Here is a 14112-nt window from a genome sequence, read left to right on the forward strand (position 1 = left end):
TTGTAAACAAAGTCCAAACAACGGATATGTATGTGTGTTTTGCCGAAACATACTTCTGAAAACATTTGCCTAAAACTGCATACATTGTTACAACTTCCTTAATTGTGTCTCACTGCACTGTAATGCAATATATTATTTCAAAAATGGTTTCTGATGATTGTCCTAGCTTTTATCCATAAACAGCATTGCAAAGTTAACTTGTACATGAAACAGAGCGCGAAGAACGAAGTAGTAAATTTGTTCGCTATTTTGCAAAAGTGACATTTTCACCCATGCTGTTTTTGGGGATTTATTTTCATCATTTTGGAACACATATGAGCTCACACCCAATATCGCAATCCACAGTATTGTAATTAGCATTTGCAATGCAGGAGGTGGAAGGGAAGATTCAAAGTTATTTTATTTCTTGCGCCAATCTCAGTAAACACAGAAATTTAATATAAATATTTTACAAATCAGATCTCGATTTATTTGTGGTTTGAATCTTCAAAAACACATTTTTTTTTTCAAATTTTTGGTGAAAATTTAGAAATTGAGTGGTCAGATAATTATGCTTTATTACCGTTTGTCCAAATTTAATGATGTATGTTCCATGTCCTCTTCACTGTTATTTGATTACGCAATTTGTTTTGTTCCCATTAAAAACAACTTACGGTTCATTCTGCATGTTAAATTTAGTCACATTTAAACAGAAAATGTTGTGTTAACAATCGTCAGCGGCATCAGCCAAGAAGTTTAACAAAGTGGATGTATGAACTTTTGTCACACAAGTTCTTTCGGCAAATACAAATTTCCTTGTTACAAATTGATATGAAGTTGAAATAATGATATTATGTATGTTAATATTCAAGTAAAATATGCTTTATCTTAAGTAAACTGTTAAATAGAAGGTACCATGGTAACCGTTCTGAAACTCCAATTATTGGCACTTTTGTATACTTTAAATGTCAAGAAGGTAATGCTCTCCTTCTGAATAAAAATAACTGAGAAATTACAATAGATAGTAATCACAGTACACTTTGATATTTCATTATTTTCTGAAACAGTAAATTAAGTCGAGATAAAAAATAACAGTTGATTTTGTACATAAATGTTCTTTTATATGACTTAATGTCAAAGAGCTGATTTGGGCATTCCGTTTGCAAAATTTATTTCTCTAAGGGTTGTCACAAATACATGATTTTCTGACGATTGCAAAATGAAACGAGGTCCATTTTCACGACGTAGACAAATAACAGAACAAACAACCCGAGTTGTTAACTCCAATATAGCTTGTATAATTAGTTGTGCAGGTATCTACCTCAAGCACGGCATTCTCAACCGTGCTTTAGACATGATTTTTAGGAGACAAATCATGTTATTATTTAAAGTTATAATACTTCTTAAGTCGCATTCTGATTGCTATGTATGTCTCTTTATTACATTATAGTTTGATATTGCCTGTCTACTTGTCAATGAGTGAAAATAAAAATGTAATGAAGGTAAAGCAGTGCCAGATCAACAGATCAAAATTGCTTTACCAGCGTCGCGCTCTGGGACTGTCTATATCTAGTTCAATTACACTGTACTTGTTTTTATTACATTTCAAGATAAGTTAATGGTCAATGGATTAATGTAGATGTTTGTCTTTTATATTGTCTAACAAGCAAGAAATCAATACATATTCTATAGAATGGTGTTTTATATTTAATGTGTTATGTACCATATAGGTATACAATAAACAGTAAATCAAATTGTAAAATATTTGTAGACTAAATATCTGCCAAAGTTGGATAAAGTTATAACCTAAATACATTGTATCATGATTTTTTGGCTGTTGTGTTTTTTGTATGTATGTTTTCTTTTTAAGTTTGGCTTTCACTCTATAACTTGACTTCAGGATCGAAGCACAACCTCTACTGATCTTTTTCAATTAACTACTCAATATGGGGAAAGATGGTTAATGATTATTTCAGGATTTGTTTTGCAAATACAAACTCTGATATTCTTACGTATATTTTAGTCAGACTTTTCTAAAAACATCTCCGTGAATTTTTACTTGTTGTAAATAATATTTAAAATGGTAAATACAAACACTAAGCAAAATTGCTAATCGGTCAGCTAACATTGAAGGTCATATTTTATCAGGAATTACTGATTCTGAAGAACGTTTGTTGTACATCTTAACATACAGATGATGATCTAGGTACCACTGTAAAAAATATTACATGCTATCATGTTAAATGCTAACAGAGTTACTCACTTAAAAATAAATCATCCATAAATCCAAACACGCAGATTATTAAACTCATTTTATAGACAAACTCATGGCATCCTTATACACCCTGCATTGAAAAATCAGTAGGCATTCCTTAATTGAACCAGATCAAATTTAACCCTCAAAGTATGAAATGGCAGCTGCTTTCCAGTAAGTTTCAGACGGTAAATGGTCTAATGCAAAACGCATTACTTTTTTATTGGAAACAACAACAGCTGCAATTAATCTAAAAAAATATAGATTAAAAGGTTTCTAGCTAACCAGTAAAGTAAGTTAAGCACGCACTCAATTTGAATAAAAGTACGTTCATTTAACCTTGCAGTACCATTTACCATCAACTGAAATTTCAACTTTTTTTCATATAAAAAGGCAGCTTTTTCTTGAGAAATAGCATGTAATAATGCTCTAATGAAATTCTTCAGTATTGTTAAAATAGAAATGCATGTTTTCCGAATTTATTACTGTTTTTCTATAATCTAAACTGCTTGCCCGATTTTGAAATAGTTCTTGTGTGGCCCTCTACCAAGGTTGTCCAAATTAATTTGATTCGTCAAAAACATGGCTTCCAGGGGTGTAGTCATATTTCTTGGGCGACCTTTTAAGAGGTTTGTAGACATCAAAAACATTGCAGCCAGGCGATGTGGTCACTTGGTCCCATATGTATGAAATGGAAACTAAAAATCTCGTTCTTTTATATTGTCATATCACATCATTCCTCCAACGTCTTAACCTCCCCCCTCCCCCAATACACACACATAAGCAACTACACTTATGTGAGCGATGTAGGGCCGACATGGCCCTCTTGTTATGTTATGCATCGGACAGTTTGAAACTAGTATTCAAATATGAGAGCCAAGAATTGATACATATAAATTTCATGACAATTTGGTTTAATATTCTTCAATTTTTCACTATATAACGTAGAATATTACGTAATTGACACAAATAATTATAATTTGTTATAAAAGCAAAAAATATGAAATATATGAAAATGTTATCTTTAATTTTTTAATTTTTTTTTTTTTAGAAAATTTCTCGGATATATAAAAATATGAAGCAAAAACTACACATTTTTAATCATACATATTTTCATCGGACTTTTTATTCTGTCATAATTCTACTGTCCGCTATCATTGTTTCATTCCATGGGTGTTTGAAGCAGATAAATCTTCAAATACGCACGTTTCTTAAAAGACACAATGCTTAAACATAAATTAGAATTTAACTGTAATTGTATTTTTTGTGGCTAAACTACCAAAAGCTTGCAATCACACCTCATTTTCGCTGCATTTGCTTAAATTTGTTTATACCGAAAAAAACATGTTCACAAACAGTTTGTTTCCACTAACGCAAGTGTTCTATCCCATCTCTGCGTAAGTAGTAATTAGAAGTAACGGACCGACAGCTGCGCAATAGGTTGCGCAGTCAGTTAAACTACTGGAAATGTCCTTAAAAGTAACTGGTTAGAATTTTTAAATGTGTACGTTTATTTTTTTAAAATACTTTCCGCAGATATGATAGTTTTAAAGCAAGTATGGAGTTTTCAATGCTGGTAATCTTACTGTAGCAGTGTAACAACACTTTTAGTGGCATTATACACATATGTAGGATTCCTTAAAAGAACTGTAAAAGAAATATAATGCCAGATGCAGTCATTAATACGAAAAGAACCATAAAACAGCATCAATGCAAGATGCAGCAATTCAGACGAACACAGGACAATTGTAATGCCATATGCAACCATTAATATAAAAAACTATAAAACAAACGTAATGACAGATGCAGCAATTAATCACATAAAATTTTCATTTATTTTAGTGCAGATATTTTAGAAAATATTAGAAATTTGAAATATATCTAAGCTTTACGTGTCAAACACGTGACATTATGAAAATCAACAAATACAAATGACACATACAAACTGTACGCTTCCCTTTATTTTTCATATACCTGACTGGTCTCTGTTATGTATGACTTTAAACTTCAACGAAAGGTAAAACCAAAATTCTTACACTTCCAAAATCAAGATGAAAGGAAATAATAATAATGAGCCATAGGTTCAAATAATGTACTAAATAATGTACAGTAAAGTAAACGATCTCAAGTTGTCATTGTTGTCAGAGAATTTAGTAGATTTTCTGATTCAAGAAAAGTTCTTATTTAAATATTTCTAGCCTATTTTCTTTGCAATATTCATTTGATAAGTTCAATACTCCCCTTATACTCATTTTTTAAAGGTTAACACTATCTTAATTGTTTAATTTTTAAATATCAAGAATAGATGAGACTATTAATGTAAAAAATCACAATATGTGTGTTACACTCACTGGACATTAACTATGAAAGACGGTCACCTGTGTTTATAAAAGATGTTTTCAGATACAGGTTTACTGCGAAAGCATGAAAAGGTTCTTATTGAATGAAATATCAGGAATAAATAAATTTTGAAATTTTTAAAATCATAAGTTCAAAAAATATATATATAACTAAACATTCAAGACTAAGCTATGTTACAATATATAAATACTAAATAGGTTCATTATCTTGAAATAAATAAGCAGTCTTTTGAGTTAAAAAGTACCAAACACTTTTTTAAAAAAAATCATTTTTAATGTAAAGAAAATTTATAAATACACATTTTTTGCCCGTAGTATTGTTCAAATTCATTTTGATAAATTCATTAAAAGACATTATAATCTTGAATTTTTACTACGTTTTTAAACATTCGAATAAAACATACCTGGTTAAAATTATCCAGTTTATAGGAAAATTATGCCGACAGTTCTTCTAGTCACTGTGTTGTCGTGTGCAGATGAAGTTTTCAAAATATCTGATAAAACATATCGCAAAATGACGTACTGTCAATTAAGGCGGAGTCGTAAACCCACGTGGGCTCCTTCTGAAAATTACATCAACTGATTCTGGAAGCAACTAAGAGGACATATAATTAGAAAATTAATTATGCCCTCTCGTCATATCTCGGGCGAAGGCAGTTAAACCGACGCGGCCTGTGTTAAAAGCTTCTCCAATTTTGTTTTAAAGGAAACTTGTACAGACAAAGATTGGGAGACAAACGCACTCCGATAGTGCTTTTACTGTGTGCTTTTTCTCGTTTCACAGAGAGATAAGATTTACAACATGACGTGTTGACTCGCTTATTTAAGATTCCCGACCGCTTCAGGTAGCAATAACATGCGTGTCAAAAGTGATGCACGTTTGAAGCTTGTTTGCATAGAAAACCAATTTCATGAATATTTGATATATAAAACAATCAAATCAAACAATGGTCTGACGAGGAAGCTTTGTAACACGCAGCAAAAGTGTTTGAAATGGTTTTATAGCTGTATATATTCACGTAGAACTATCATTAAATTGAAAATATAATGCATTTGTATTTGGTTTCATTCTAAAGTAAAGTAAAAGTAAGTGCCCACCTTTCTTTCCTTTCATTCAGTTTAGAAAATCGTCAGCCGAAATAAAGATAAAGGAGCGTGTAGTGTTAGAATTGAAAGCCCAAAAAAAACAAATTAAAGGTGGAAAAAGGTATAGGTATGAATTACCAAACATCTTAAAAGACCCTTGCAGGGTTATATTCAAGAACATTCCGTATCAGGTGAAGAGCAAGATAAACATTTAAAGAACAATACAAAACATGAAATCTATACAAAAAGTTAAAGAACAATGCAAAAAGTTAAAGACCAATATAAAAACGATATTTGCTACATAAATATAAAAGTAAAGAGCTATATAAAAGGTTAAAGAACAATATAGAAATTTTACGAGCTACTTAGATATGAAAAGATAAAAAAATATAAAAAGTAAACGAAGAACATTAAGAGATAAAGAGCAATATAAAAAACGATATAAAAAGGCTAGGAACAGAATTAGCGTCAAAAGAATTCTCTTCTTTTTTGTATGATTTTGTACTTTCTGATTTTTTACTTCTAACATAAAATTCCTATACTTGTTTAGATTTTTTCTACGATGATTTTAAAGCAACATACATAGGGGACATATGTCATGAAGGTAAACAGTAAAGTCAAATAGAAGAAATTGAATCTATGCTACAAATCATAATAAAAAACAAACTTTTATTGACTCCCTTTATAAATCACCTGCCCATAGTTTAAAGCTTGAATAAAATAAAAATGAAAATCTGTATCTGGTGACATGTCATAATACACTTAGTGAATAGTTTCCCAGTCAATAAATGTTCAATATTGCATTCAAAAGGTCCTTAAGGGTCTCGGGTAATAGCTTTTTATTATTGATGCGCAAGTCACTCAGTAAGTGTGTAATATTATAACGTATTCTTTTTTGAAATGCTATGCTTTACGTGATTTGATGTGAAAGCATGGTACATGAATATGGACTCTGTGATCGTGAGATCTTTCGTATAAAGCTCTTTAACATCTTGTTTTTCCTGCAAAGGCACTGTCTAGTGTAATTAAGGCCTTAAGTCGCTTTGAGAATAGATTAAACATTCCCATATTAATACGCTCATCCCACATTAATACGTTCGTACATATTACCCGTAAAAGGTAACAGCTCGCGGAATCGGACTCAAATAAGAATTAATTGATTTAGCGTAATTAGAGGAGACTATGGTTTTTACTTGGATCAAACTAATGCCTTTTCGCTAGTGGGTGCTAATTAATAATAATTTCAGTGGATTCAGAAGAGTAACAAGTATAAAACACATAGGCAAGGAAATTGTATTGGGTTTATCTTTTAATTATCTTAGCTAAGATTCCAGATATCACGGATGTGGAGCACTACAGATTCTGTAAGGGAATCGGAACCAAGACGGTCATATTCAAATAAATAAGTAATTGACTGATGTCAAGAATAAATCGATAAGACCACACTTAAATTAGGTCAAAATCAGGAACAGAACATACAGAAACGGAATATCTCTTATGACAGTTCAAATAGATGGAGGACTGAACAAAAAGTCTGTCGCATGACGTTTACAACTTCAAGTTTTCAAAGTAGTAATAACTACATTTTATAAAATCCCGGATTAAAGTGGAATATTGCACATTTTTCTAGTAAAACTCTAGCTGAAATAGATGTCTGTGTAAAAAGGGTGGAGGAAGTAATAGTTTTAAACCCAATATACCAAACTCTTCCTGTTACCAGTACAAAATAATAACTTTCCAAATATGATTCATCTTAGTTTGACTGGGGCAGTGTTTTTAAGACTAGATGCCTACGGGAAACATGTCGGGCTAGCTAGCTGTCAAAAGGACTAGGAGTTGCACATGACACCTTGTCTCATTGAGGCAAACATTTATGCCAAATAAAAAATGATTGCAAAAAGTAACAATATAAGTTATTTATAGTAACAACAAAGGAAAGTAAATCTTTTAAAAATCCAAGTCAACACAAACATCCTTACCAGTAGAGATAGGTCGAAATACACCTCAAAATCGGATGTAACATGCATATTGTACTACAGAAAAGTGGTCTTGATATTTCCCTACGACCAGTAATAAAAAAGTTATTATATAAGCTATTAAAAGTGACAACAAAGGGAAATAATTCTTGGTTCTTGCGCATGACACTCCGTCACATGGTTGTGAACATTTGTGACAAGTTACATCAAAATCCCTCCATGCATGAAGAAGAAATGCTCCGGACAAAGTTATTATTGAATTTAACCTTTGACCTCCAAGTGTGACCTTGACCTTTGAGATAGGAACCTGCGGTTAGCGCACACTCCGTCTCGCTGAGGTTAACATTCATGCCAAATATAAACGAGATTGCTCCATGCATGTCCAAGTTATGGTCCGGACAAAAAAATCCGCACGGACGCACGCACACACGCCCGCACATACACCGAACAGCCATTTGGACAACTATGTCTTCGCTTCCGCAAACGGGCTCGACAAAAAAATCAAACTGCACGCAGGAGTTGCTTCCCTTCCACTTCAGAAACCTCTACCTACAGGTAAGAGAGATCGCTGCGTAGGAGATTAACAGTAGAACTGTTCTTTTATTTTTCTGATTTCTTTTTTTCTAAAGCATCAACTTCTAATACTTATGTGGCATTATCGTTTACTTAACACATTTGAATGCACAGCAACAGAAAATTGCTTTTATGAAATAACACCCAAAAACACACTATGTGTTGTAAGATGCGCATAATGCCACTTTAATACTTTTCATGATAAAAGAGTTAGAAAAAAAACACATTAAAATTGCAAGATATTCAAGTTAATTCCATAAAATGGTGATATCTATACATATTTACTTTTATTATGTTTAATGAAAGGAACAACATCGCGTAATGTCTAGTCTATATTAAAAGAATTTTAAAACCTTTGAAAATTACCAGTACACAAAAAGATTGAAATGTTTTAACATTTTATTGATAACGGTTTATTTGCATATTCTATCTGCAGACAATTTAATACAAAGAAAATTGAAACTCTTTGAACGTTACTTTTCAACATTTTGTTTGAAACATTTCAGCAGTATTTCGATGTTTTATGGACAGGTTGTACTATGACGTGTATCTGACTTGGAACAATACAAAGGACAGGTAAGACAGGTAAGACATGTATTGAAAATACATATAGAATATTTTTGCGTCTCAAACATTTGATTCGTTTGTATATGTGTATCAAAGAACAGTTTCATAATTTTAAAACATTTTGAGATAATGGAAAAATAAACCAGTTGTTTGCAACAGAAGATGTCATTTTCATACCTGTGTAATTTGTTTATGACGCTGACATATTAAATCAAGCGACAAGAGGTAAAAAGTACCACCACCAACACAAACTGAAGTGTTGCCAAACACTTTTAAGTTAACAAAATTCTATACATATTATGTAGGAAGAGTAAATAACATAGGAATTTAAACCCATTGTATTCTCTGCTTTGTTCAGATCTTTGTCAATTTTATAATGTTGCATTTAATAAAGAATTTTGCAGTTACGTCCCAAATAAAGAATAGATACTATTTTATCTTTACTTTATGTACCATCGCTTATAAGTTATTTTGATATTGCACTTTTTAGTAGAGACAAAACATTAACATAAAATGTTTGAAGGTTATCGAATAGAAATCTAGACTTTCCCCATATATATATTATAAGAAAAGTTAAGATTTAAGTGTTACTTTACTATAAACGAGCTTTTTGTTTATATATAAAGAGGCCAAAGTGGCTACATATTGTTTTCTTTTTACGGTGTAGAATTGAAAAACAAAATAAAAATGACAAACAAAACTAATATATCCTGATTTATATAACCATAGACTCTTTTTTTATATCTGACTGATCACGAAATGTGATATGTTATTCAGTTTGTTTATAAGCGTTAAGATCTTAGTATTCACTAATCTGTGACATAATGTCATTTTTCCTCTAAACCTATTATTCGGAAATAAAGGGAAATGTTTCGTCGAGTAGCCATTTCACTTGATAAAGTGTAATGTTATTTCATATACTTGAAAGCATATCACAAATACAGAAAAAAAATGTAATAATATAGAAGTATTTCGCCGCATAGTCATTTCACTTGGTTCACTGTAATATACTTTCATGTACTTTGCGATAGCAAGGTTTATATACTGGATAATTGGTTAATTTACCTATATTCGGGAAATATATTTAGTATTCACTGAGTTTTCAAAGTTTATTCAATATTCAGTATGCAGTCATGATAATACGATTACTTTGTGTATGCTCGGTCTTTTATAGAACATGACCTAACTTAGTATATTTCTTTCTTCAATCATCATACAAAACACATTCTAGAAAAAGGATGGTATTCGTCTTCTAGTTTGTTACAGATCAAACATATTGTATTTTCAAATGTTGTATCATTCTACCTTCCCGTTTCTAATTTAAGCCTATTGGATGAAACTCTAAATCTATTAAGTGCACTTTACCACTTTACTTGATTTAGGTAAAGTTGAAAAAGTTCTATAAAATGATGCCCTGCTCTATATATACGTATGTTTGTAATAGATATGGCATGTTATCAGTGTAATTAAATCATTATACGTTTTTTTTATCTGGGCACTCTAAGAGTGTTGAATATTATTATTTATAAAGAGTAATTAAAAGGGAAACGTCGTAATAATATATACACATTACAACACCGTATACCTGTTCACAATGTCTTTAGTGCATGCATAAGGAGCTAGTCTAGTCATAGCAGATAGGTCAATCATATATTGTGGTGATTTTCAAATAAATCACTATTCAAGACATCTTTTTCCCCTCTAATAGATTAGAGCGTAACTGTTCATTATCAAATATATATATTTTTCTTGTAAGTTCACCATTTCATTTGATAACCCCTGTTGTTAGGGGAACAAATGTCAATAAATAATTTTACTGAAATAGCAAATATAGGGGTTCCAGAGATCTTTTTCTACAGATATAAAGGCTCTAAAGTTGCCATATTATAATGGCATTGACTGTTGGTAGGTATTTCTTGAGGAATAAATTTAATAAACAAGTATCATAATGTAACTGACTTACTACTTTTTTTTTGCTTTTTGGTTTTTGTTGAGTTTAACGTCGAACCGACAAAATTTAGCTCATATGGCGACTTTCCAGCTTTGGTAGTGGAGGAAGACCGTGCATTATTTATCACGGGCAGGCACCTGGGTACCGACCTTCCGTAAGCCAGATTAGTTACGTAAATAAACAAACAAGTAAGATAAATGAATAAATAAATAAATAAAATTTATGACAAACGTTTTGTAATTGCAGTGATTGCATAAACAAGACCATGTTATATACATTTTTGAAACATAAAAAATAGAAATATAAAGTCATACAGTCAAAAACATGCACACAGTTTCTGAAAAATTGAAAAATATCCCAATGCACACTGCCAAAGGTAAATATTGTTTTCTATAATTTCATAACTTCGAATTTACTTCAAGACCTTCATGAAATCTATTAATTTATTCAATATTTTTGATAAATCAGATTTTCTTAATATCTACTATATACTTTTAAATAAAACCTTGGATATGGTAATTGCAAACAATATCTTAAGATCTCACATAACTATTTTATATTTTTCCAAAAAAAAAAAAACGTTGTTATGTCATAACTTTATGTGTGATATTAGTTCATTAACACCAATAAAACTGTCGTAAGAAAACGATATCTGACTAGTCTGCAGGAAAAACAATTTTACAATTGTAAAAAGTCTCTCTGTATTTTTGTTTTAGTGTTGTTATATTTTCTGGTCCTTTGAGAACATGCAGTCAATCCATTATCTGTGTAATAGAATTCTGCTAAAGCCAATGCTGGTAGGGGAGGGGGCTTGAGGGGTGGTGCACTTACCATTAGCTCTCGTGAACAGATTTAATCAAACCGCGTCTTTATTTTAGTTGCTTAGTTGCATTTTATGCTTCCAAATGATCTTCCATATATTTTAATTACATTTTCACTTGTAAATAATGTTACTTACCAAAGACACAAATTCTTTTAACACGTCTTATATAAAAGAACCGAATATGAAAATAAGGGCCATGTCAAAATATGTTCGACGTAGTTTCCTATAGTCCTATGGTGTTCAAACAAATCTACGGGAACATCCTTTTGAACACACAGAACGAGAGAAGCAAACTCATGTGAGAATATGTTTGTTTGAAGTTATGAAATATGCATCACTCCTAGAGGCATGTTGTACAGGCTAAAACAAAACTCTGTTATAAATAAACCACAATATTCATTGACAGGAAAGATTTATTGTGTCTGGGAACCTTGTACGTCTATATTATTTATTGTTTATGTTGCAAGGCATATAATTATTACTATAACAATTATATAGTAACAGTTATAAATGTTTAGGAACAGTTCTTTGGGCACGTACTGACTAGACATTCTTAAATCTTGTGTGTTTTTATCGCTTTATATTAAGACATTCGAAACGTTCGTCATATAAAGGTCTATTTTATTCGGCGACGCCGTCTAAATTCGTTTTCGTTACCTATGCCACGTGACTTCAATTAGCAAATCAAACTACTTGATAACGCATTATAGATAATTTATCAAAATGGAAGATTTATGCAACACCTTGCCTGATTGGACGAGAGTGTCAATTTCTTTCACTCTGTTGATTGTGCTACGCTGAGTGAAATGTAAACAAAGCGTTTATCCTAAACGACGCTGTTCACAGTTTTAAAGCTAACTTTGACTCAGTATATTTAGCAAGAATATTGATATATCTCAAAATGATAAGTAAGTTTAATAAATATGATAAAAACCTGTTCAAATACCAACATATATCAAATTAAAGAAAGAGCTGAATACGGTCTGCGTATCACATGAATAAGGGTGTGATAAGAGTCTTTTATGTAGAGAAGTGCTTTTTAAAAGATTTTCCTTGTTATAATTGTCGTCTGTATATGAAAAGGTTTCTTGCTTTTGTGGCTTATTCAGATTGCATTTTAAAATGAGTACTTGTTTGCTTTCATATATTTGTTATAAATTATTTAACTGATTTATTATATATGAATATCTTTCTTTAGTATGGTATGCAAATATTGAACTCAGCTGAAATCTGTTTTATTATATATATGCTATATAATGACTGAATCTCATTACACTGAAATGAAGGTACGCTGCATACAGTTTATCTATGTAATATGACTACGGTCAAACTTTGCTTATGAAACAGAAATATTGAAATAATTACAATTGTATGTTTTGCTTGACCTTCACTTTTTTATAGGTGTGACGTCATTGTCCAAAGATTCATGAATAGCGAATATGCATTTGTTAAAGCGGGATCAGTTGGCCTATTTTAGAAATAAATAAAAATAATAAATAAAAAAATCCTTTAATTGATTTTTTCTCATGTATTCTAATCAAACTTGATTTGTAGCATCTTTATTAGGCCCGCAGCCAACTTTGTTCAGCTGGGACATTTAACCCCTTTTAGGGGCTGCTAGAGCTAAAACTAGAAATGCCTTTATACAGCGTCTCATGAACAGCTTGGTGGATCTTTGTCATACTTGGTCTGGAGTATCATTATAAGGTCCTCTTCCAAATTTATTTATATAGGAACTTGGGCCCTATTAGGGACCACTATAGCTAAAAGTAGATATGCCTTTCTTCGCATTAACCACTAAAATGTAATGGATTTTTATCAAACTCGATGTGTAACAATATCGTAAGGTCTCTTGCTATTTTGTTACAAATGGGGATAGGGACCAATTTAGCTAAAAATATAAACACATTTAATGACCTCTTCTCATGAACCACTTCATGAATCTTCATCAAACTACTGCTTTAATTATTCGTCTAAGGATAAAGGAAACAAAATTGCAACCCTACGAAACCTTAAAAGAGAACCATTTAAATTGTTAAAGTGTGGTGTTTAGTTTTGCAAAATGTTAGATGAAAGATGAATGTTAGATGAAAAATTCATAAACTTCTTTCCTTATTACAATTCGCCGACCATCATTTTTAAAGATATTTCTTGTTTTCTCATTTGTTTCTTCTCATGTACCAATATCTTTCTTAATTTTATGAGCCGGCACTGTCGGTTAAGGATATATCTGGTTACGATAAACTCTTTTGTGAGAGAAGTTCCAGTAAAGTACAAGTCAATAAGTTAATAATATTTCTTCCAGCATTGACAAGACTTATTCATTGCAGTTTAGCATTTTGAGTATGAAATACACGGGCATGTTAAGTACAAGCATCAATTTCTTACTCAAAATATAAATTACAAAAAAAAAGATTTATATTTTATATTAACAAATTTCTTTTTATATTTTTTAAATTGTTTAAATTGATTAAACGTTGCACGCTTTTACTGCTATTGTCCTATGAAGTGATAAATTCGTAAACTTGCGGCGACTGTTGGAA

General features: G+C 31.2%; 1 protein-coding gene across 1 annotated transcript in view; it reads right to left on the reverse strand.

Annotated features, from left to right (window-relative positions):
• The window catches only part of LOC123536832 (uncharacterized), a 40027-nt gene extending 34707 nt beyond the window's left edge, over positions 1 to 5320 (reverse strand). The window contains exon 1 of the mRNA XM_045320302.2: positions 4998 to 5320. The gene's annotated coding sequence lies outside the window, so the exon portion shown is untranslated. The remainder of the gene's footprint in view (positions 1 to 4997) is intronic.
• Positions 5321 to 14112: the final 8792 nt, after the last annotated feature.

The sequence above is a fragment of the Mercenaria mercenaria genome, chromosome 17, assembly GCF_021730395.1.
Source record: "Mercenaria mercenaria strain notata chromosome 17, MADL_Memer_1, whole genome shotgun sequence".
Lineage (NCBI taxonomy): Eukaryota > Metazoa > Mollusca > Bivalvia > Venerida > Veneridae > Mercenaria > Mercenaria mercenaria.